The sequence below is a fragment of the Pseudochaenichthys georgianus genome, unplaced genomic scaffold, assembly GCF_902827115.2.
Source record: "Pseudochaenichthys georgianus unplaced genomic scaffold, fPseGeo1.2 scaffold_718_arrow_ctg1, whole genome shotgun sequence".
NCBI lineage: Eukaryota > Metazoa > Chordata > Actinopteri > Perciformes > Channichthyidae > Pseudochaenichthys > Pseudochaenichthys georgianus.
The window spans coordinates 1-24,000 of NW_027263271.1; the positions used below are offsets into that span (position 1 = coordinate 1).

The window sequence follows — 24,000 nt, forward strand, 5'->3', positions numbered from 1 at the left end:
ATTCAGAGTGTTTATGTCGGCCCTCGAAAGGAATGGCATGGAGGAGAGTTGGAGAAAACAACTTAGAAGTACTACAAGAGTATTGTTGTATAGGGGAATTAGCTCAAATGGTAGAGTGCTCGCTTAGCATGCGAGAGGTAACGGGATCGATGCCCGCATTCTCCACAAAACTTTAGTATTTCAGTTCAGGAAATAGAAGGTAAAAACTGTAAGATTTAAGATATTTTCTGGATGTTCAACTTTTCCAGCCATCCTGATAGCGAGACCACAAAGTCTAACAACGATTTCCTCACTTACAAGCCAACAATATGGTAATTGGGAACGTGGCATTATGGAAGGACAGGTAGCCCACAACTGACTTGTCGAAACAAGGAGAGCATTCCGCCTGGTTTTTCCTCAACTGTCTTTTGTTCAGTTTACCTGGTGTGCTGAAGCCGAAATCGCTGGCTTTTTGCCATATTGCAGCAGCTTCATTGAACTAAACCTTACTACGACGAGGATGGGATTCGAACCCACGCGTGCAGAGCACAATGGATTAGCAGTCCATCGCCTTAACCACTCGGCCACCTCGTCCTGTTTTCACCAGTTTTCCAGTAAACATAAGAGCCAGGTCAAGATTCAGAGTGTTTATGTAGGCCCTCGAAAGGAATGGCATGGAGGAGAGTTGGAGAAAACAACTTAGAAGTACTACAAGAGTATTGTTGTATAGGGGAATTAGCTCAAATGGTAGAGCGCTCGCTTAGCATGCGAGAGGTAGCGGGATCGATGCCCGCATTCTCCACAAAACTTTAGTATTTCAGTTCAGGAAATATAAGGTAAAAACTGTAAGATTTAAGATATTTTCTGGATGTTCAACTTTTCCTGCCAACCTGATAGCGAGACCACAAAGTCTAACAACGATTTCCTCACTTACAAGCCAACAATATGGTAATTGGGAACATGGAATTATGGAAGGACAGGTAGCCCACAACTGACTTGTCAAAACAAGGGGAGCATTCCGCCTGGTTTTTCGGTGGCCTCAACTGTCTTTTGTTCAGTTTACCTGGTGTGCTGAAGCCGAAATCGCTGGCTTTTTGCCATATTGCAGCAGCTTCATTGAACTAAACCTTACTACGACGAGGATGGGATTCGAACCCACGCGTGCAGAGCACAATGGATTAGCAGTCCATCGCCTTAACCACTCGGCCACCTCGTCCTGTTTTCACCAGTTTTCCAGTAAACGTAAGAGCCAGGTCAAGATTCAGAGTGTTTATGTAGGCCCTCGAAAGGAATGGCATGGAGGAGAGTTGGAGAAAACAACTTAGAAGTACTACAAGAGCATTGTTGTATAGGGGAATTAGCTCAAATGGTAGAGCGCTCGCTTAGCATGCGAGAGGTAGCGGGATCGATGCCCGCATTCTCCACAAAACTTTAGTATTTCAGTTCAGGAAATAGAAGGTAAAAACTGTAAGATTTAAGATATTTTCTGGATGTTCAACTTTTCCTGCCAACCTGATAGCGAGACCACAAAGTCTAACAACGATTTCCTCACTTACAAGCCAACAATATGGTAATTGGGAACATGGAATTATGGAAGGACAGGTAGCCCACAACTGACTTGTCAAAACAAGGGGAGCATTCCGCCTGGTTTTTCGGTGGCCTCAACTGTCTTTTGTTCAGTTTACCTGGTGTGCTGAAGCCGAAATCAATGGCTTTTTGCCATATTGCAGCAGCTTCATTGAACTAAACCTTACTACGACAAGGATGGGATTCGAACCCACGCGTGCAGAGCACAATGGATTAGCAGTCCATCGCCTTAACCACTCGGCCACCTCGTCCTGTTTCACCAGTTTTCCAGTAAACGTAAGAGCCAGGTCAAGATTCAGAGTGTTTATGTAGGCCCTCGAAAGGAATGGCATGGAGGAGAGTTGGAGAAAACAACTTAGAAGTACTACAAGAGCACTGTTGTATAGGGGAATTAGCTCAAATGGTAGAGCGCTCGCTTAGCATGCGAGAGGTAGCGGGATCGATGCCCGCATTCTCCACAAAACTTTAGTATTTCAGTTCAGGAAATAGAAGGTAAAAACTGTAAGATTTAAGATATTTTCTGGATGTTCAACTTTTCCAGCCAACCTGATAGCGAGACCACAAAGTCTAACAACGATTTCCTCACTTACAAGCCAACAATATGGTAATTGGGAACATGGAATTATGGAAGGACAGGTAGCCCACAACTGACTTGTCAAAACAAGGGGAGCATTCCGCCTGGTTTTTCGGTGGCCTCAACTGTCTTTTGTTCAGTTTACCTGGTGTGCTGAAGCCGAAATCGCTGGCTTTTTGCCATATTGCAGCAGCTTCATTGAACTAAACCTTACTACGACGAGGATGGGATTCGAACCCACGCGTGCAGAGCACAATGGATTAGCAGTCCATCGCCTTAACCACTCGGCCACCTCGTCCTGTTTTCACCAGTTTTCCAGTAAACGTAAGAGCCAGGTCAAGATTCAGAGTGTTTATGTAGGCCCTCGAAAGGAATGGCATGGAGGAGAGTTGGAGAAAACAACTTAGAAGTACTACAAGAGCATTGTTGTATAGGGGAATTAGCTCAAATGGTAGAGCGCTCGCTTAGCATGCGAGAGGTAGCGGGATCGATGCCCGCATTCTCCACAAAACTTTAGTATTTCAGTTCAGGAAATACAGGTAAAAACTGTAAGATTTAAGATATTTTCTGGATGTTCAACTTTTCCTGCCAACCTGATAGCGAGACCACAAAGTCTAACAACGATTTCCTCACTTACAAGCCAACAATATGGTAATTGGGAACATGGAATTATGGAAGGACAGGTAGCCCACAACTGACTTGTCAAAACAAGGGGAGCATTCCGCCTGGTTTTTCGGTGGCCTCAACTGTCTTTTGTTCAGTTTACCTGGTGTGCTGAAGCCGAAATCACAGGCTTTTTGCCATATTGCAGCAGCTTCATTGAACTAAACCTTACTACGACGAGGATGGGATTCGAACCCACGCGTGCAGAGCACAATGGATTAGCAGTCCATCGCCTTAACCACTCCGCCACTGTTTTCACCAGTTTTCGAGTAAACGTAAGAGCCAGGTCAAGATTCAGAGTGTTTATGTAGGCCCACGAAAGGAATGGCATGGAGGAGAGTTGGAGAAAACAACTTAGAAGTACTACAAGAGTATTGTTGTATAGGGGAATTAGCTCAAATGGTAGAGCGCTCGCTTCGCATGCGAGAGGTAGCGGGATCGATGCCCGCATTCTCCACAAAACTTTAGTATTTCAGTTCAGGAAATAGAAGGTAAAAATTGTAAGATTAATAATATTTTCTGGATGTTCAACTTTTCCAGCCAACCTGATAGCGAGACCACAAAGTCTAACAACGATTTCCTAACTTACAAGCCAACAATATGGTAATTGGGAACATTGAATTATGGAAGGACAGGTAGCCCACAACTGACTTGTCAAAACAAGGGGAGCATTCCGCCTGATTTTTCGGTGGCCTCAACTGTCTTTTGTTCAGTTTACCTGGTGTGCTGAAGCCAAAATCGTTGGCTTTTTGCCATATTGCAGCAGGTTCTTGAACTAAACATTACTACGACGAGGATGGGATTCGAACCCACGCGTGCAGAGCACAATGGATTAGCAGTCCATCGCCTTAACCACTCGGCCACCTCGTCCTGTTTTCACCAGTTTTCCAGTAAACGTAAGAGCCAGGTCAAGATTCAGAGTGTTTATGTCGGCCCTCGAAAGGAATGGCATGGAGGAGAGTTGGAGAAAACAACTTAGAAGTACTACAAGAGCGTTGTTGTATAGGGGAATTAGCTAAAATGGTAGAGCGCTCGCTTTGCATGCGAGAGGTAGCGGGATCGATGCCCGCATTCTCCACAAAACTTTAGTATTTCAGTTCAGGAAATATAGGGTAAAAACTGTAAGATTTAAGATATTTTCTGGATGTTCAACTTTTCCTGCCAACCTGATAGCGAGACCACAAAGTCTAACAACGATTTCCTAACTTACAAGCCAACAATATGGTAATTGGGAACATGGAATTATGGAAGGACAGGTAGCCCACAACTGACTTGTCAAAACAAGGGGAGCATTCCGCCTGGTTTTTCGGTGGCCTCAACAGTCTTTTGTTCAGTTTACCTGGTGTGCTGAAGGCGAAATCGTTGGCTTTTTGCCATATTGCAGCAGGTTCTTGAACTAAACATTACTACGACGAGGATGGGATTCGAACCCACGCGTGCAGAGCACAATGGATTAGCAGTCCATCGCCTTAACCACTCGGCCACCTCGTCCTGTTTTCACCAGTTTTCCAGTAAACGTAAGAGCCAGGTCAAGATTCAGAGTGTTTATGTAGGCTCTCGAAAGGAATGGCATGGAGGAGAGTTGGAGAAAACAACTTAGAAGTACTACAAGAGCTTTGTTGTATAGGGGAATTAGCTCAAATGGTAGAGTGCTCGCTTAGCATGCGAGAGGTAGAGGGATCGATGCCCGCATTCTCAACAAAACTTTAGTATTTCAGTTCTGGAAATAGAAGGTAAAAACTGTAAGATTTAAAGGGGAAAGGAAACACCAATTACAGTTATAATATTCCGGTAGTTTATTGATTTTACAATGGATATTGATCATAATATTTATTGTATATGATATTACTCGCCAAAAGAAAATTAATTATCCGCCGGCCGGGTGGGGAATTCCGGGACCAGGCCGCCGCCATTAGGGGAGTCCCAAATGGTGACGTCACTGGCTGTGTTTTCGCTCCACCGAAAGTCAACACAACGTAGCAGATATGGCAACGATGGAGGAATTTTGCAATGAGATCGACGTTTTGAACGATGAATTTGACTATTCGTCGGGAGATGACATTGATGTGGAAGCATCTACAGTTACCAGGCATCCCATGGCCTATGCTTATGAACCGATTCGGTCGAATAGAGTGGCATACGATCCGGAATAAAAAAAACAAAAAAAACACAATGCTAACAGTGAGCCTCTGAATTAGCCCCGAGCGAAAAATGCTAACCTATTACTGCACCGAAAATCACTCCTAGCTCCCTTATTACTTATCCTAGCCGCACATCCAACACGTCGTTTATGATCGCAAGGAGACACAGAATCTAACGGTGCCCACCTCAACACTGAAAGATACAAACTCGCGAGGTTATCCACAAAAACGTACATCAAAACAAGTGGCGCTAGGTACTAACATACGCCAGGCTAACGGCTTACCTTCCTCATTGTCTGCTCTAAACTGGTCTTCAATGGCATTACAACGATTAAAACGATCATGTAGTTAATCCATAGGTTAATATCCAATGGGGCTGTGTCCCCTTTGAAATGTTCTGATAATCTATAAGCAATACAACTGCAATTCCGTTATCTGCTGTCCGCTCTGTGCTCCGTGCGCTCTGGGTCCTGCAATACCATCCATTGAACACTTAGTCCAGCAATACTAGCCTTTTTAGGGCTGTTTTCGACAGATGAGCGTGTGTATGCCAGTTTAATTAGTTGAGCTATAGAACACCCCCAATTCTCTATTGTACGTCCAACCTGATCTAACCAGAATGCGTGACTCCACCACGACTCCTTAACACCACAATGCGTGGTGGAGTCACGAACTGTGTTACATTTGCGTGTCGGCACCATGCAAACAACCCCAATGTAAAGTGAATGAGGCTCCTTTGTCGTGGTGCACACACGCATTTCTACAACGTGCATTGTGTGTAATGCAACTGTTAATTTTATTAAATTAGTTTGTTTTTAAGGAAGGCCAGAGCTTCAGCTGTGTCAAATAGATTGTTCCCTTTAGTTAACGTTATTTAAAAGATAATGATCATGTCTTGTATTACGAGCGTCCATTCCCATTGGATAACGGAGAATTTTACACCCGGAAGTAAGTAGCCTATTCTCCTTACTGTCGATTGATTTTACAGTGATATCTGCACTACTCATCGACTAAAAAACACCAAATTGTCCTTGTTAATTACACAACATTGATTGGTTTGAATTGTGTGCAATGCTTTTGTATTTTCCCCCTTCGATTCGGAGAAACAAATATTTTTTCGGAGTTTTTGGACGGCAGAAGACACTACACTACCCAGAATCCTCAGCTATCGTTTGGGACTACACCATGAACCCCGTGATCAGTCCTCAAGCTCTGTGATTGGTTGACCTCCAACTGCATTCCATATGAAAAAAAAGGTTTCGTAAAAGAGAAAATCATACTTTATTCAGCAGTGCTTGCTTTACTCTTTGATAGTCATCACATGAATGCATTGTAATAAATGGTTTGGCTGCATTAAATATTACACATCTGTCTTAGTTCTTTATTTATCTACAGAGATCGGGCATCAGAATACACCGGAAACTATTCTTTTACCGTTCTGTTTTAATTTCACAATAAAGTTAGTAGTAATATTTTGTTTTGATATTATTGTTTTTTATTAACTACTAGACGACTGGGTCATGTTAAGACCATCTTTTTTTGGTTGCTATGGGTTTTTTCCATCGCTTTTGTGTTGCAAAAATCAAAACAATAACAAAATAATATTCGTCGTAAACTAAACCGGAAACAGCAGTATATTTTATTTTGTTAACACTGTAAACTTGACAGCCTTTTAACCCAAACCACCTACTGGTTAAAGCACGTTATTGCACGTTTAGAGTAATGCAATGCAGGAAGATTGTGTTGCTTTTTAATGACTGTTTAAAATGCCTTTTTCTTAATGTCTTTCATTTTTGTAACGCACTTTTGAATGTGTTATATTTTATGAAAACATTCAAATATTAAGAGTACATACAAAATAGTGGGAAAGTAGAAGGTCAATTATATAAATATAGAATAGAAAATATCAAGAAGATACTCAAATGATATCTAGAGTAAAACAGTTTAGTGCCTGATAGGAGGATGTGCTAACTAATAAGGCTGTATTTAAAGAAATGTGCAGAATACGACAGTGTAATGGTGGAAGTATACACACATTGATAGATGTCTTGTAATGCACTGTTGATGAACCTGTGACCCAAGTTGTTCATTCATTGCATAACTACACTGTTGTGTATATGATATGTCAATAAACCTTAGAAAATCTTGAAATCTTGAAAGGGATGTGCAAAATAGCAATTATATACAGTCTTTAATGAACTATTAGAGAATAACGAGTAATGAATATGCTTTAAACGGATCTGCAGATAAATATTTAGTCTTCTCAAGCAACCAACTATCAAATATCTCGCCTGATTGTTGGCACTTGACAATCACCTTCACTGAATTTCATTCAGGTGTAACTAAAGTCTGATTTAAGGGTTGTTTATATTTCACATCATTAATCCAAATCTGTAAAGTAACTAAAATAAATGTAGTGGAGTAAAAATACCAGGTTAACCTTAAAGAAAGCCCTCAGGATTATAAAAGACCACCATCACCCCAGCCACAAACGGTTCTGTCTGCTGCAGTCTGGCAGGCGGTACCGCAGCATCCGGACTAAAACCACCAGACACAGAGACAGCTTCATCCCACAGGCCAGAAGACTATTAAACACCTGAACTTAGAAATAACATTCATCTGGCTGCTACTTAGAAATTATTTATCTAATATATCATATTCCAATCACTTGTATATAGACTCTTATTGCACTATTTCACTATTTTTTCTGTGCATTTGTTTTATTGCGTAGCACTGTTGGAGGAGCCTGTGACCTAAGGGGGGGGGGGGGGGGGGGGGGGTAGGACACGTTCGATTCCTGTTTTGAATAGTGTGCCGTAGATGGGTTTCATTCCATTTCAAAGTCCTTTTGGACGCTCTGTGTAAACGTCGCGCATCCAATCACAGAGGTTGAGGACTGATCACGGGGTTTGTCAAGCTAAGCACATGGTGTAGTCCCAAACGATAGCTGAGGATTCTGGGTAGTGTAGTGTCTTCTGCCGTCCAAAAACTCCGAAAATATATTTGTTTCTCCGAATCGAAGGGGGAAAATACAAAAGCATTGTACACAATTCAAACCGATCAATGTTGTGTAATTAACAAGGACAATTTGGTGTTTTTTAGTCGATGAGTAGTGCAGATATCACTGTAAAATCAATCGACAGTAAGGAGAATAGGCTACTTACTTCCGGGTGTAAAATTCTCCGTTATCCAATGGGAATGGACGCTCGTAATACAATACAGGGGACATGATCATTATCTTTTAAATAACGTTAACTGAAGGGAACAATCTATTTGACACAGCTGAAGCTCTGGCCTTCCTTAAAAACTAACTAATTTAATAAAAATAACAGATGCATTACACACAATACACGTTGTAGAAATGCGTGTGTGCACCACGACAAAGGAGCCTCATTCACTTTACATTGGGGTTGTTTGCGTGGTGCCGACACGCAAATGTAACAAAGTTCGTGACTCCACCACGCATTGTGGTGTTAAGGAGTCGTGGTGGAGTCACGCATTCTGGTGAGATCAGGTTGTGTACGTCATAATAATAGCTACCATTTAGTTTGGACGCGATTGCGTTAATTAATAAGGTCACACTGTGTCAGTAAATACATGTGTGAGCTAGTAATCTGGTAGTGCTGCAATATTTACCTCTCTCTCGGCAGCTGAAGCAACTCGTTTGGTGGCTCGAACTTCACGTTTGTTGACACTGTCATTGTCTTGTCCGGCCGACTGGACGGTCGGTGTTCCCGACTGCATACGTTGAGAAATCGAATATTGTGGGAACAGATCCTGGCTTCAAATCCGATGTTTTGTATTGAACCAGGCATCCAGACTGGACTTTGAGCAGATTCTCATCCTTTAGTGGCAGCCTATGGAAATGTACTTCTTCCTTCTTCGTATAACATCCATTTGTGCAGCCTGGGGCAATACAATAAACTCCTGACGACGACCGTTGTCTTGTAATGTAAACTACTGGTGCATTGCACGCCATGTTGTTTGTTATTGAGCTTTGACCCAGGAAACCCACTCAGTGACGTCACTGGAAAAGTCCCGGAGCAATGGAAGCGCCCATGGTCATTAGGCACGTATTTCCAAAAGTAAATTCGCGTATCTCGATCGTTTACATTGGAAATAGACTAGATAAATACATTTCCTAATGGGAATATTGTCGCATGGAAAGCAGTTTGAAAAGTGTTTCCATTTCCCTTTAAGATATTTTCTGGATGTTCAACTTTTCCTGCCAACCTGATAGCGAGACCACAAAGTCTAACAACGATTTCCTCACTTACAAGCCAACAATATGGAAATTGGGAATGTGGCATTGTGGAAGGACAGGTAGCCCACAACTGACTTGTCGAAAGAAGGAGAGCATTCCGTCTGGTTTTACGATGTCCTCAACTGTCTTTTGTTCAGTTTACCTGGTGTGCTGAAGCCGAAATCGCTGGCTTTTTGCCATATTGCAGCAGCTTCATTGACTAAACTAAACCTTACTACGACGAGGATGGGATTCCAACCCACGCGTACAGAGCACAATGGATTAGCAGTCCATCGCCTTAACCACTCTGCCACCTCGTCCTGTTTTCACCAGTTTTCCAGTAAACATAAGAGCCAGAGTGTTTATGTCGGCCCTCGAAAGGAATGGCATGGAGGAGAGTTGGAGAAAACAACTTAGAAGTACTACACGAGCACTGTTGTATAGGGGAATTAACTCAAATGGTAGAGCGCTCGCTTAGCATGCGAGAGGTAGCGGGATAGATGCCCGCATTCTCCACAAAACTTTAGTATTTCAGTTCAGGAAATAGAAGGTAAAAACTGTAAGATTTAAGATATTTTCTGGATGTTCAACTTTTCCAGCGATCGATAGCGAGACCACAAAGTCTAACAACGATTTCCTCACTTACAAGCCAACAATATGGTAATTGGGAACGTGGCATTATGGAAGGACAGGTAGCCCACAACTGACTTGTCGAAACAAGGAGAGCATTTCGCCTGGTTTTTCCTCAACTGTCTTTTGTTCAGTTTACCTGGTGTGCTGAAGCCGAAATCGCTGGCTTTTTGCCATATTGCAGCAGCTTCATTGAACTAAACCTTATTACGACGAGGATGGGATTCGAACCCACACGTGCAGAGCACAATGGATTAGCAGTCCATCGCCTTAACCACTCGGCCACCTCGTCCTGTTTTCACCAGTTTTCCAGTAAACGTAAGAGCCAGGTCAAGATTCAGAGTGTTTATGTCGGCCCTCGAAAGGAATGGCATGGAGGAGAGTTGGAGAAAACTACTTAGAAGTACTACAAGAGCATTGTTGTATAGGGGAATTAGCTAAAATGGTAGAGAGCTTGCTTAGCATGTGAGAGGTAGCGGGATTGATGCCCGCATTCTCCACAAAACGTTAGTATTTCAGTTCAGGAAATAGAAGGTAAAAACTGTAAGATATAAGATATTGTCTGGATGTTCAAATTTTCCAGCCAACCTGATAGCGAGACCACAAAGTCTAACAATGATTTCCTCACTTTACAAGCCAACAATATGGTAATTGGGAACATGGCATTATGGAAGGACAGGTAGCCCACAACCGACTTGTCGAAACAAGGAGAGCATTCCGCCTGGTTTTTCCTCAACTGTCTTTTGTTCAGTTTAGCTGGTGTGCTGAAGCCGAAATCGCTGGCTTTTTGCCATATTGCAGCAGCTTCATTGAACTAAACCTTACTACGACGAGGATGGGATTCGAACCCACGCGTGCAGAGCACAATGGATTAGCAGTCCATCGCCTTAACCACTCGGCCAGCGACAACCTAGATCTGTTGAACAAATGTGAATGTCGGTCTTTCATACAGTCCTTCATTCTACCACCTGAACTATCAAGGGAGCAAACCTTTATTGTTTGGCCTACCGATAGGTGCTGAAAATCATGCTCAACAAGACATTGCCTTGCAAAGAGTGTCCGGAGTGGGGAGCTCAGGTTGGTTTCTTCAGTCCCTGCAAATAATTTGGTTCTGTTTGCTTCATCTGACCGTGACTTTCAACCCAAGCCAGAGAGGTTTACGGTGAAAATGTAAAATGGTCAGATTGAGAGTCCGAACTTCCGTTTCTCAGACCGTGGTTTTGGGTAGTTTCAAACTGATAATGTTCTCTGTTGCACGTGAAATATCTCTGCAGCTAAGTATAAATGTTTTCTTTGTGAGTTCCCGTTGCTCAAAAGCATGTATCGTTGTCGGCAGGATTCGAACCTGCTCGGGGAGACCCCAATGGATTTCTAGTCCATCGCCTTAACCACTCGGCCACGACAACCTAGATCTGTTGAACAAATGCGAATGTCAGTCTTTCATACAGTCCTTCATTCTACCAACTGAACTATCAAGGGAGCAAACCTTTATTGTTTGGCCTACCGATAGGTGCTGAAAATCATGCTCAACAAGACATTGCCTTGCAAAGAGTGTCCGAGTGGGGAGCTCAGGTTGGTTTCTTCAGTCCCTCCAAATAATTTGGTTCTGTTTGCTTCATCTGACCGTGACTTTCAACCCAAGCCAGAGAAGTTTACGGTGAAAATGTAAAATGGTCAGATTTAGAGTTCGCACTTCCGTTTCTCAGACCGTGGTTTTGGGGAGTTTCAAACTGATAATGTTCTCTGTTGCACGTGAAATATCTCTGCAGCTAAGTATAAATGTTTTCTTTGTGAGTTCCCGTTGCTCAAAAGCATGTATCGTTGTCGGCAGGATTCGAACCTGCGCTCGCGGGCGCCAGGGATTGTTTCATGATTGCTCCATGATATCGCATGAACTGTAAAGACTGTCTGTCGAGACCAGGAGGAACAGAGCGTAAACGCAAAGCAGGACATCTAAAGGAACTTATAAGTGGACGACCGAATGTTGGTGTCCATAAAGGCTTGCCATCGTTTCCTGGTTCTGGCTGTCCATGGAGCACATGAGTAAATTGTTCCTCTTTGCATGCATATTGCCCTGATGAAATCCAAGGGCCCTTATTTCTGTCAGTAGTGAGCGATTGTCTGGTTAACAGTCTATCAACAGTCAACAGCTTGTTTGATCCCTTGGAGCTTCAGATTCCCAGGTAGTACTTTCCAGTTTCTCTCATCAACACGGCGTAAGGAACTATGTGAATTTGGGCAACTCATTGTTCACAGGATTTCCTTGCCATTTAATACTGAAATGGATGGCGTTGAATCATGCACGTTACCCGCCAGATCAGAAATGAATACACTACAAAAGATATGCCCCGTGTGAGGCTCGAACTCACGACCTTCAGACTATGAGACTGACGCGCTGCCTACTGCGCCAACGAGGCCCAAAAGCAACATTCTGTTGGGTGACAATGGCGGATTCCAGCATAAAGGGGTCAAGCCAAGACCTGTTCGAGAGGTCTAAAGGTCGAAACGTCAAACGCAGATGAGCTAACGCAGGGAAGAAAAGTAATCGCCCGTAGCATAGAGCAAGAAGGGGAATCAAAGAGTCTGGCTGAAAGAGCAATTTGTTTTCATTTACAAGATGTGCATTGGTAAGGAATGGAATTCGATGGGCGGAGTCAGGACTGTCAAACATCTCCTCATTAGTTCAGTATCCCCGCCTGTCACGTGGGAGACCGGGGTTCAATTCCCCGACGGGGAGTGTATGCACTTTTTTGTTGATGTGGTTAACAGCCATGCAGTACAGACATTCAGAAAAAGAATGCCCCTGAACCACCTATAATGGAGAATACATTTTGGACAACTGTAAAGACTGTCTGTCGAGACCAGGAGGAACAGGGCGCAAACGCAAAGCAGGACATCTAAAGGAACTTATAAGTGGACGACCGAATGTTGGTGTCCATAAAGTCTTGCCATCGTTTCCTGGTTCTGGCTGTCCATGGAGCACATGAGTAAATTGTTCCTCTTTGCATGCATATTGCCCTGATGAAATCCAAGGGCCCTTATTTCTGTCAGTAGTGAGCGATTGTCTGGTTAACAGTCTATCAACAGTCAACAGCTTGTTTGATCCCTTGGAGCTTCAGATTCCCAGGTAGTACTTTCCAGTTTCTCTCATCAACACGGCGTAAGGAACTATGTGAATTTGGGCAACTCATTGTTCACAGGATTTCCTTGCCATTTAATACTGAAATGGATGGCGTTGAATCATGCACGTTACCCGCCAGATCAGAAATGAATACACTACAAAAGATATGCCCCGTGTGAGGCTTGAACTCACGACCTTCAGACTATGAGACTGACGCGCTGCCTACTGCGCCAACGAGGCCCAAAAGCAACATTCTGTTGTGTGACAATGGCGGATTCCAGCATAAAGGGGTCAAGCCAAGACCTGTTCGAGAGGTCTAAAGGTCGAAACGTCAAACGCAGATGAGCTAACGCAGGGAAAAAAAGTAATCGCCCGTAGCATAGAGCAAGAAGGGGAATCAAAGAGTCTGGCTGAAAGAGCAATTTTCTTTCATTTACAAGATGTGCATTGGTAAGGAATGGAATTCGATGGGCGGAGTCAGGACTGTCAAACATCTCGTCGTTAGTTCAGTATCCCCGCCTGTCACGTGGGAGAGCGGGGTTCAATTCCCCGTCGGGGAGTGTACGCACTTTTTTGTTGATGTGGTTAACAGCCATGCAGTACAGACATTCAGAAAAAGAATGCCCCTGAACCACCTATAATGGAAAATACATTTTGGACAACTGTAAAGACTGTCTGTCGAGACCAGGAGGAACAGGGCGCAAACGCAAAGCAGGACATCTAAAGGAACTTATAAGTGGACGACCGAATGTTGGTGTCCATAAAGGCTTGCCATCGTTTCCTGGTTCTGGCTGTCCATGGAGCACATGAGTAAATTGTTCCTCTTTGCATGCATATTGCCCTGATGAAATCCAAGGGCCCTTATTTCTGTCAGTAGTGAGCGATTGTCTGATGAACAGTCTATCAACAGTCAACAGCTTGTTTGATCCCTTGGAGCTTCAGATTCCCAGGTAGTACTTTCCAGTTTCTCTCATCAACACGGCGTAAGGAACTATGTGAATTTGGGCAACTCATTGTTCACAGGATTGCCTTGCCATTTAATACTGAAATGGATGGCGTTGAATCATGCACGTTACCCGCCAGATCAGAAATGAATACACTACAAAAGATATGCCCCGTGTGAGGATCGAACTCACGACCTTCAGATTATGAGACTGACGCGCTGCCTACTGCGCCAACGAGGCCCAAAAGCAACATTCCGTTGGGTGACAATGGCAGAGTCCACAATAAAGGGGTCAAGTCTGTGGAGGCCAGGGGGAACAGGACGTAGACGCAAAGCAGGTCATCTAAAGGAACTTATAAGTGGACGACAGACTCTCCCCATTCTCTTCTGATGACAACATTTTAAATGAAATGTTGGTGTCCTTAAAGCCTTGTTATAGTTTTCTAGTTCTGGCTGTCTATGGAGCACATGAGTTGATTTTTCCTCTTTCCATCTATATTGCCTTGATGAAATCCAAGGACCCTTATTTCTGTCAGGCTTGCCATAGTTTCCTGGTTCTGGCTGTCCATGGAGCACATGAGTAGATTTGTCCTCTTCCCATCAATATTGTCCCGATGAAATCCAAGGGCCCTTATATCTGTCAGTATTGAGCGATTGTCTGATGAACTATCAACAGTCAACAGCTTGTTTGATCTCTTGGAGCTTCAGATTCCAAGGTAGTACTTTCCAGTTTCTCTCATCAACACCGCGTAAGGAACTATGTGAATTCGGGCTACTCATTAGAACTTAAAGGAAGTGCATTGGCCGGGAATTCTACCACTGAACCACCAATGCTTACGTTGAGGTCTTCTTACCACTCTGAAAATAAAATCGGGCGGGAGTTCGATTCCCGGGCGAGGCAAGCGCAATTTTTGGAAAGGGCCTTTATCCCTGCCAATGTTGAATACCTGCCACACTCGAGGAAGGCTGTTGTTTATGTGCTAAAAGATTTTGCATTCAAGATCGGAAGAGAAAATTCACAGGATTGCCTTGCCATTTAATACTGAAATGGATGGCGTTGAATCATGCACGTTACCCGCCAGATCAGAAATGAATACACTACAAAAGATATGCCCCGTGTGAGGCTCGAACTCACGACCTTCAGATTATGAGACTGACGCACTGCCTACTGCGCCAACGAGGCCCAAAAGCAACATTCCGTTGGGTGACAATGGCGGATTCCAGCATAAAGGGGTCAAGCCAAGACCTGTTCGAGAGGTCTAAAGGTCAAAACGTCAAACGCAGATGAGCTAACGCAGGGAAAAAAAGTAATCGCCCGTAGCATAGAGCAAGAAGGGGAATCAAAGAGTCTGGCTGAAAGAGCACTTTTCTTTCATTTACAAGATGTGCATTGGTAAGGAATGGAATTCGATGGGCGGAGTCAGGACTGTCAAACATCTCCTCGTTAGTTCAGTATCCCCGCCTGTCACGTGGGAGAGCGGGGTTCAATTCCCCGTCGGGGAGTGTACGCACTTTTTTGTTGATGTGGTTAAAGGGGAAAGGAAACACCAATTACAGTTATAATATTCCGGTAGTTTATTCATTTTACAATGGATATTGATCGTAATATTTATTGTATATGATATTACTCGCCAAAAGAAAATTAATTATCCGCTGGCCGGGTGGGGAATTCCGGGACCAGGCCGCCGCCATTAGGGGAGTCCCAAATGGTGACGTCACTGGCTGTGTTTTCGCTCCACCGAAAGTCAACACAACGTAGCAGATATGGCAGCGATGGAGGAATTTTGCAATGAGATCGACGTTTTGAACGATGAATTTGACTATTCGTCGGGAGATGACATTGATGTGGAAGCATCTACAGTTACCAGGCATCCCATGGCCTATGCTTATGAACCGATTCGGTCGAATAGAGTGGCATACGATCCGGAATAAAAAAAATTAAAAAACACAATGCTAACAGTGAGCCTCTGAATTAGCCCCGAGCGAAAATGCTAACCTATTACTGCACCGATAGCTCCCTTATTACTTATCCTAGCCGCACATCCAACACATCGTTTATGATCGCAAGGAGACACAGAATCTAACGGTGCCCACCTCAACACTGGGAGATACAAACTCGCGAGGTTATCCACAAAAACGTACATCAAAACAAGTGGCGCTAGGTACTAACATACGCCAGGCTAACGGCTTACCTTCCTCATTGTCTGGTCTAAACTGGTCTTCAATGGCATTACAACGATAAAAACGATGATGTAGTTAATCCATAGGTTAATATCCAATGGGGCTGTGTCCCCTTTGAAATGTTCTGATAATCTATATGCAATACAACTGCAATTCCGTTATCTGCTGTCCGCTCTGTGCTCCGTGCGCTCTGGGTCCTGCAATACCATCCATCAATAGTGTGACGACCCCTCCCCCCTTCTGCCTGGCTGTGCTCCCTGCCTTGCTGTCTTCTGGCAGGTACTGGGAGTGTCGTCCTGTTTGTGCCCGCCCATCTAGAGGCGGAGCCACCAGAAGGCATAAAGGTTTCCCAGCTGCAAGGATCAATCTCTCTGATTCAGATCCTGGCATGCTGCAGCAACCTCAGCCTACAGCCTGTGTTAGGTTGGATGCACCCTCCAACATGCTACAACACCCTTCCACACACTCACACACTGCTCACACTACTGACAGTCTGATTCTTACCACATTATACATCAGAGGTGTTCTTCAACAATCTGTTAAATAAATATATATTTGGCATTAAACTCTGTGTGGCCTCCCTGTTTGTTCCAGCCTTTGGAAGGTTGTAACAAGTGGGGGCTCGTCCGGGATCACTTCCGGTGCTGGATAAAGGACATGGTGACCTATTTCAGTCAGGGAGTGTTCACACAGCTGGTTGGTTGACTCTGAGTTTTGTAGGGGAAAATAGGTCAGGTTGATCTTACTGTCTAAGTAACTGGTCTTACTCACAGTTGTGTTTCTGTCCAAGGCAAGCTATGTTTTCCGGTATTGCTGTTTTGTGTTAAAGGCTGTCAAATGTTTGGAACCCTTATTCCTGTTAGGTATAAGCAATGAGAGACACAAGCTGTCTCCATTGAACCTTTTTTTGTTTTTGTTTGTTATTTTTGTGTAGTAAGTGGCTAGAGCATTTGCTCGGGTGCACTCCATGACTGCCTAGGTGATTTTCAATTGCTGAGAATTAACCGGGTCACTGGGCTTTTGTGCTTAACATCCTACCACAATTCTACACGAAGACTAGGTATGAGTGAGTCAGTAAGCATTTGGTAAGGCAGTTAGCCAGAGGAGTGGGGTCTCCATATGTAAAACTGTCTTTCACTATCAGTTACTGCTGGAAAAACCTTGCCTTGGTCGGTAAACAGTTAAATTGCTTCTATTGAAGATTTTGTTGAGTCCCCAAATGAGGATTTGTTGGGTACTTATAAAAAAGATCGGCTTTTGAGAGTGGCTGACCATTACGGTCTTGAACTTCCCAAAAAGTTGAATAAAGAGGAGTTGTTGGTAGAAATAAAGGCACAGTTAGTGGAAAAAAGTATTTTGTCTGTATTTCTGGGGCCTACCTCCAAACAGTCAATTGAGTCAGGTAATGTTTCAGGTGTGGCTCCAGTCCTGTCTGGACTTGGGGTTGGACTGTCATTTAAAGAACAGAAGGAGCTTCTCATGCTACACTTGGAACGTGATGTGGAGATAGAAAAGTTGAGACAAAATGCCCGTCTTCAGGAAGCAGAGATCGCTCAAGTTCAGGTTAGACAAAAACTAGACTTGGAGCGCTACAGATTGGAGCTGATGAGTGAAGGTAAGCTTCCAGCTGAGACCAGGAGAGCTGCAGAGACTGCAAATCAAGCATTTGATATTGCTGTTAATTTGAGGATAGTTCCGAGGTTCAACGAAAAGGACCCAGACATTTTCTTTGTGTTATTTGAGCGTCTAGCTGAGGCACGAGACTGGTCTGATGTTGAGCGCACCCTTCTGCTGCAGTGTGTCTTCACTGGAAAGGCCCAGGAGGCTTTCGCTGCCATGACTGCTGAAGACAGTAGCAATTACCAGTTGGTGAAAGCTGCTGTACTTCAGGCATTTGAGTTAGTACCTGAAGCATATCGACAGCGCTTTAGGTTACTCAGAAAAGAGAAGCAGTCACATATGGAGTTTGCTCGTGATTTAACCACTAGTTTCAACCGTTGGTGTGTTTCCTCACAAGTAAAAACTCTGGAAGATCTGCAGGAGCTTATCTTGCTTGAGCAATTCAAAGGTACCTTGCCTGACCGTGTTGTTACCTACATTAATGAGCAGAAAGTAAACTTAGTTTCAGAGGCAGCCAAGCTGGCAGATGAGTTTACTCTGACCCATAAGGTGTTTTTTGGCGACAGCCGTAGTCGTGGAGATGCGGGATACAAAGAGAGTAGTGCGGGGGCTCACTTCAGTAAAGGTGTTTCAGAAGGAAAAGATAAGTTTCCAGCTAGGATTGACCATGGGAATCGGGGTAAGTTTGACCCCAATCGTGTCTGTAATTACTGTTTTAATAAAGGACACTGGAGAAACGATTGTCCTGAGTGGAAGAGAAAGTCCAGGCCTGGGCCTGTGTCGGCAAAAGCGTCTGGGGCTGTAGCATCGTTACGTGCAGTAGAAAGGGAAAATGTCATTGTGGCTGTGCGGAAACACACTCAGTCCTCCTTATCTGAATCGGTAATTCAGGCTCTTGTCAGTGAACATGAGGAGATAGACCCTGGTTATAAAGCTTTTGTGTCTGATGGTTTTGTTTCACTGGTCGGGAGTAAAGAGAAAGTACCGGTAAAGATATTAAGGGACTCAGGGGCGTTGGACTCGTTTATTGTTGGTTCTGTGTTACCTTTCTCTCCTAAAACAGACACCGGTTCCAGTGTTGAGGTCCGGGGGATGGGATTAACCGTCTTCTCTGCTCCACAGCATAAACTAACATTAGTCTCCAGTCTGCTGCAAGGGGAAGTGGTCATGGGAGTGCGTCCTTCTCTGCCTATGGGGGGCATACAGATCATCTTGGGAAATGACCTGGCTGGTGATCGGGTATGGCCTGAGTCTCCAATCTCCCAGGTAGAAGGTGCCAAGTTCCCCAAAACCACTTCTGTGATGCCTGCCAGCGGCGCAGTAACACGTGCTGCCAGCCGTATTGTTTGTGACCTTACAAAAGATAAGAAAAAACAATCTGTATTTCCTGTGCCTACCTTTCCTTTGCCTTTGTCTTGTAGTGACCTTGGGAAAGAGCAAAAGAACGATCCCACCCTGCAGGCTCTGTACAGCCAAGTTCTACCAGATGAGGAGTTCAGAAGTGCAGCCCGTGGTTATTTTCTCCAGGACGGTTTGTTGGTGAGAAAGTGGGTTCCCCAGGGAGATTGTTTTATGGGTGAGGAAGTTGTGCAAGTTGTGTTACCCAGTAAGTTAAGACTCACTGTGCTTCAGACTGCTCATGATGGCATTGCAGGTCATCTCGGTGTGAAGAAAACATATAATCGGGTTGGCCGTTATTTTTACTGGCCACTTCTGAAGAAAGACATTGCTGCTTTCATTAAAACTTGCAACACTTGTCAGTTGACTGGCAAACCAAATCAGGTCATTAAACCTGCGCCTCTGTATCCAATTCCAGTTGTTGGTAATCCATTTGAGCATCTGATTGTAGATTGTGTTGGACCATTACCACGCTCCAAAGCAGGGAACAACTTTTTGCTTACAGTCATGTGTCAGGCTACACGTTATCCTGCTGCCTATCCCCTTAGGAATATCACCACCAGGTCAGTTGTAAAAGCGCTGACACAATTTATAACTATTTTTGGTCTCCCGAAGATCATCCAGTCAGATCAGGGGACTAACTTCACTTCAAAGTTGTTTGCCGAGGTGTTACAGCAGTTGAATATCAAACATTCACAGTCAAGTGCCTATCATCCTCAGAGCCATGGAGCACTTGAGAGGTTCCACCAATCCTTGAAGTCTCTCCTCCGTTCATATTGTACGGAGTTGGAAGGTGACTGGGAAGAAGGGTTACCCTGGTTGATGCTGGCGGCAAGGGAGGTTTCACAGGGGAGTTTGGGTTTTAGCCCTAATGACCTGGTTTTTGGTCACAATGTAAGGGGCCCGTTGGCCACCCTACACGAGGATTGGCAAGCCAAGAAGGCCCCGTCAAGTTTGATAGACTATGTCCATGGTTTCAAACACCGCTTGTATCGGGCTAATCAAATGGCAAGAGAAAAGCTACAGTCTGCTCAAACTAAAATGAAAAGCCTCTATGATCGACGTGCAGAACTTTGTGAGTTGAGTCCTGGGGATCAGGTTTTAGCACTGCTGCCTGTAGTTGGCTCCCCGTTTCAGGCCAAGTTCTCTGGCCCTTATACAGTGTCCAAGAAGTTGTCAGACCTCAACTATTTGATAGCGACCCCTGACCGGAAGAAGTCGGTGCAGTTTTGCCATATAAACTTGCTAAAACCGTATTTTTCCCGTAAACCTGTGCCAGATGTGGTTTGTTCTGTTTCCTCAGATGCTGCAGTGGTGACAGTGGGTCACCCGTCACCATCTCTGGATGTGGGGGCAGGGGTTAAGGTTGAAGAGGAGTATTCCCCAGATGATGGTCTGTTGAGAGGACGGCTTAAGAATTCGGAGTCACTGGCTAATCTGGGTGGAATGCTGGGTCATTTAACCGAACCGCGGCGCACAGAGTTGGTCGATCTAGTTAAAAACTACCCCTGCCTGTTTGGAGACACTCCATCTCGCACCCACCTTATAGAACACGATATTGAGGTGGGTGATGCTAAACCGGTACGACAGCGTTTTTACCGCATGTCTCCGGACAAACGAGAGCATTTAGAGGCAGAAGTTAAGTATATGCTGGAGAATAACATTGCTGAGCCGTGTGCTTCTAGTTGGTCTTCTCCTTGTTTGCTGGTTACGAAACCAGATGGTACATTTAGACCATGTACTGATCTCCACAAGGTAAATTTAGTGACCAAACCTGACTCGTTTCCACTCCCTCGCATGGAGGACTGTGTGGACCAGGTCGGTTCTGCTAAGTTTGTCAGTAAATTTGACCTGCTAAAGGGTTACTGGCAGGTCCCGTTAACGGCAAGAGCTAGGGAGATCGCCTCATTTATCACGTCCAGTGGGTTGTACTCATACACCGTAATGCCATTTGGGTTACGAAATGCCCCAGCCACGTTTCAACGCCTGATGAACCAGGTAGTGTCAGGTCTTGCTGGCTGTGCTGTGTATCTGGATGATGTTGTGGTATACAGTGACACTTGGAAGGAACATCTCCAACACATTAATGCGCTGTTTGAACGTCTTGCCTGGGCTTGTCTGACCGTTAACTTGGCAAAGTGTGAGTTTGCTAAGGCAACGGTCACCTACCTGGGTAAAGTAGTTGGCCAAGGACAGGTTAAGCCAGTGAGGGCAAAGGTGCTGGCAATTGACCGGTTCCCTGTTCCCACAACCAGAAAAGAACTCTCTCGTTTTCTGGGCATGGTGGGGTACTATCGTGGGTTCTGTCAGAATTTCTCTACGGTGGTTGCGCCCCTCACCTCTCTTCTCAGTCCTAAGGTCAAGTTTGAATGGTCTCCTCGATGTCAACAGGCTTTTGAGGCTGCGAAAACTGTGTTGTGCTCGGCTCCTGTCCTAGCAGCACCCCAGATGGACCAGCCCTTCATTCTTCATGTGGATGCTAGTAAGGTTGGAGCTGGGGCTGTACTCGCGCAGGTTGATGAGAGCGGCTCCGAATGCCCGGTAAGTTTCTTCTCTAAGAAATTTAACTCTCATCAATTAAACTATTCTATCATTGAAAAGGAGGCACTGGCACTCATCTGGGCGTTAAAACATTTTGAGGTGTATGTTGGGAGTGGAGTTGGGCCCCTGGTGGTCTATACAGATCATAACCCCCTAACCTTTCTGCACTCGCTCCAGAATCCAAATCAACGCCTTATGCGTTGGTGTCTCTTCCTCCAGCCTTTTCATCTGGACATTAGGCATGTCAAAGGTGTGGATAATACAGTGGCTGATGCCATGTCCAGGGCTATAACCTCCTAGGTTAACTAGTGTTTTTCTCCCTGCAGGGGTGTCTGTTTTTTCTGTTTTGCCCTCTCTTAAAATGCTTCTTAGGTACCAAAGTTGCTGAGGGGTTGAGCAAGAGGCTACAGATGTGCTTGCAGGTTGTACGAACATTTGAAGGTTAACTTTTGTTGTGTCTATTGTGTTTGGTGGTTGTGTTTTTGTGCCTCAGGTTGGAGGATCCTAGTGGGTCCTCCATTTTAAGGGAGGGGGTGTGACGACCCCTCCCCCCTTCTGCCTGGCTGTGCTCCCTGCCTTGCTGTCTTCTGGCAGGTACTGGGAGTGTCGTCCTGTTTGTGCCCGCCCATCTAGAGGCGGAGCCACCAGAAGGCATAAAGGTTTCCCAGCTGCAAGGATCAATCTCTCTGATTCAGATCCTGGCATGCTGCAGCAACCTCAGCCTACAGCCTGTGTTAGGTTTGATGCACCCTCCAACATGCTACAACACCCTTCCACACACTCACACACTGCTCACACTACTGACAGTCTGATTCTTACCACATTATACATCAGAGGTGTTCTTCAACAATCTGTTAAATAAATATATATTTGGCATTAAACTCTGTGTGGCCTCCCTGTTTGTTCCAGCCTTTGGAAGGTTGTAACAATAGCAATACTAGCCTTTCTAGGGCTGTTTTCGACAGATGAGCGTGTGTATGCCAGTTTAATTAGTTGAGCTATAGAACACCCCCAATTCTCTATTGTGCGTCATAATAATAGCTACCATTTAGTTTGGACGCGATTGCGTTAATTAATAAGGTCACACTGTGTCAGTAAATACATGTGTGAGCTAGTAATCTGGTAGTGCTGCAATATTTACCTCTCTCTCGGCAGCTGAAGCAACTCGTTTGGTGGCTCGAACTTCACGTTTGTTGACACTGTCATTGTCTTGCGCGGCCGACGTGCTGGGACGGTCGGTGTTCCCGACTGCATACGTTGAGAAATCGAATATTGTGGGAACAGATCCTGGCTTCAAATCCAATGTTTTGTATTGAACCAGGCATCCAGACTGGACTTTGAGCAGCTTCTCATCCTTTAGTGGCAGCCTATGGAAATGTACTTCTTCCTTCTTTGTATAAAATCCATTTGTGCAGCCTGGGGCAATACAATAAACTCCTGACGACAACCGTTTTCTTGTAATGTAAACTACTGGTGCATTGCACGCCATGTTGTTTGTTATTGAGCTTTGGCCCAGGAAGCCGTACCCAATCAGTGACGTCACTGGAAAAGTCCCGGAGCAATGGAAGCGCCCATGGTCATTAAGCACGTATTTCAAAAAGTAAATTTGCGTATCTCGATCGTTTACATTGGAAATAGACTAGATAAATACATTTCCTAATGGGAATATTGTCGCATGGAAAGCAGTTTGAAAAGTGTTTCCATTTCCCTTTAACAGCCATGCAGTACAGACATTCAGAAAAAGAATGCCCCTGAACCACCTATAATGGAAAATACATTTTGGACAACTGTAAAGACTGTCTGTCGAGACCAGGAGGAACAGGGCGCAAACGCAAAGCAGGACATCTAAAGGAACTTATAAGTGGACGACCGAATGTTGGTGTCCATAAAGGCTTGCCATCGTTTCCTGGTTCTGGCTGTCCATGGAGCACATGAGTAAATTGTTCCTCTTTGCATGCATATTGCCCTGATGAAATCCAAGGGCCCTTATTTCTGTCAGTAGTGAGCGATTGTCTGATGAACAGTCTATCAACAGTCAACAGCTTGTTTGATCCCTTGGAGCTTCAGATTCCCAGGTAGTACTTTCCAGTTTCTCTCATCAACACGGCGTAAGGAACTATGTGAATTTGGGCAACTCATTGTTCACAGGATTGCCTTGCCATTTAATACTGAAATGGATGGCGTTGAATCATGCACGTTACCCGCCAGATCAGAAATGAATACACTACAAAAGATATGCCCCGTGTGAGGCTCGAACTCACGACCTTCAGATTATGAGACTGACGCGCTGCCTACTGCGCCAACGAGGCCCAAAAGCAACATTCCATTGGGTGACAATGGCAGAGTCTACAATAAAGGGGTCAAGTCTGTGGAGACCAG

General features: G+C 44.6%; 20 non-coding genes across 20 annotated transcripts; 5 read left to right on the top strand and 15 right to left on the bottom strand.

The window, feature by feature from the left end:
- Nucleotides 1-491: 491 nt before the first annotated feature.
- Nucleotides 492-573, bottom strand: trnas-gcu (transfer RNA serine (anticodon GCU)). The gene has a single exon. It is a non-coding gene; the product is annotated as a tRNA-Ser (tRNA).
- A 135-nt stretch (nt 574-708) lies between these two features.
- Nucleotides 709-781, top strand: trnaa-agc (transfer RNA alanine (anticodon AGC)). Its single transcript has one exon. It is a non-coding gene; the product is annotated as a tRNA-Ala (tRNA).
- A 332-nt stretch (nt 782-1,113) lies between these two features.
- On the bottom strand, nt 1,114-1,195 carry trnas-gcu (transfer RNA serine (anticodon GCU)). The gene has a single exon. It is a non-coding gene; the product is annotated as a tRNA-Ser (tRNA).
- Nucleotides 1,196-1,330: 135 nt separating this feature from the next.
- Nucleotides 1,331-1,403, top strand: trnaa-agc (transfer RNA alanine (anticodon AGC)). Its single transcript has one exon. It is a non-coding gene; the product is annotated as a tRNA-Ala (tRNA).
- Nucleotides 1,404-1,735: 332 nt separating this feature from the next.
- Nucleotides 1,736-1,817, bottom strand: trnas-gcu (transfer RNA serine (anticodon GCU)). The gene has a single exon. It is a non-coding gene; the product is annotated as a tRNA-Ser (tRNA).
- Nucleotides 1,818-1,951: 134 nt separating this feature from the next.
- On the top strand, nt 1,952-2,024 carry trnaa-agc (transfer RNA alanine (anticodon AGC)). Its single transcript has one exon. It is a non-coding gene; the product is annotated as a tRNA-Ala (tRNA).
- Nucleotides 2,025-2,356: 332 nt separating this feature from the next.
- trnas-gcu (transfer RNA serine (anticodon GCU)) lies at nt 2,357-2,438 on the bottom strand. The gene has a single exon. It is a non-coding gene; the product is annotated as a tRNA-Ser (tRNA).
- A 135-nt stretch (nt 2,439-2,573) lies between these two features.
- On the top strand, nt 2,574-2,646 carry trnaa-agc (transfer RNA alanine (anticodon AGC)). Its single transcript has one exon. It is a non-coding gene; the product is annotated as a tRNA-Ala (tRNA).
- Nucleotides 2,647-3,187: 541 nt separating this feature from the next.
- Nucleotides 3,188-3,260, top strand: trnaa-cgc (transfer RNA alanine (anticodon CGC)). Its single transcript has one exon. It is a non-coding gene; the product is annotated as a tRNA-Ala (tRNA).
- A 331-nt stretch (nt 3,261-3,591) lies between these two features.
- trnas-gcu (transfer RNA serine (anticodon GCU)) lies at nt 3,592-3,673 on the bottom strand. The gene has a single exon. It is a non-coding gene; the product is annotated as a tRNA-Ser (tRNA).
- A 539-nt stretch (nt 3,674-4,212) lies between these two features.
- trnas-gcu (transfer RNA serine (anticodon GCU)) lies at nt 4,213-4,294 on the bottom strand. The gene has a single exon. It is a non-coding gene; the product is annotated as a tRNA-Ser (tRNA).
- Nucleotides 4,295-9,425: 5,131 nt separating this feature from the next.
- trnas-gcu (transfer RNA serine (anticodon GCU)) lies at nt 9,426-9,507 on the bottom strand. The gene has a single exon. It is a non-coding gene; the product is annotated as a tRNA-Ser (tRNA).
- A 520-nt stretch (nt 9,508-10,027) lies between these two features.
- Nucleotides 10,028-10,109, bottom strand: trnas-gcu (transfer RNA serine (anticodon GCU)). The gene has a single exon. It is a non-coding gene; the product is annotated as a tRNA-Ser (tRNA).
- Nucleotides 10,110-10,637: 528 nt separating this feature from the next.
- Nucleotides 10,638-10,726, bottom strand: trnas-gcu (transfer RNA serine (anticodon GCU)). Its single transcript has one exon. It is a non-coding gene; the product is annotated as a tRNA-Ser (tRNA).
- Nucleotides 10,727-11,141: 415 nt separating this feature from the next.
- trnas-aga (transfer RNA serine (anticodon AGA)) lies at nt 11,142-11,223 on the bottom strand. Its single transcript has one exon. It is a non-coding gene; the product is annotated as a tRNA-Ser (tRNA).
- Nucleotides 11,224-12,161: 938 nt separating this feature from the next.
- Nucleotides 12,162-12,234, bottom strand: trnam-cau (transfer RNA methionine (anticodon CAU)). The gene has a single exon. It is a non-coding gene; the product is annotated as a tRNA-Met (tRNA).
- Nucleotides 12,235-13,105: 871 nt separating this feature from the next.
- trnam-cau (transfer RNA methionine (anticodon CAU)) lies at nt 13,106-13,178 on the bottom strand. The gene has a single exon. It is a non-coding gene; the product is annotated as a tRNA-Met (tRNA).
- Nucleotides 13,179-14,049: 871 nt separating this feature from the next.
- trnam-cau (transfer RNA methionine (anticodon CAU)) lies at nt 14,050-14,122 on the bottom strand. The gene has a single exon. It is a non-coding gene; the product is annotated as a tRNA-Met (tRNA).
- An 869-nt stretch (nt 14,123-14,991) lies between these two features.
- trnam-cau (transfer RNA methionine (anticodon CAU)) lies at nt 14,992-15,064 on the bottom strand. The gene has a single exon. It is a non-coding gene; the product is annotated as a tRNA-Met (tRNA).
- Nucleotides 15,065-23,857: 8,793 nt separating this feature from the next.
- Nucleotides 23,858-23,930, bottom strand: trnam-cau (transfer RNA methionine (anticodon CAU)). The gene has a single exon. It is a non-coding gene; the product is annotated as a tRNA-Met (tRNA).
- Between the last annotated feature and the right edge of the window lie 70 nt (nt 23,931-24,000).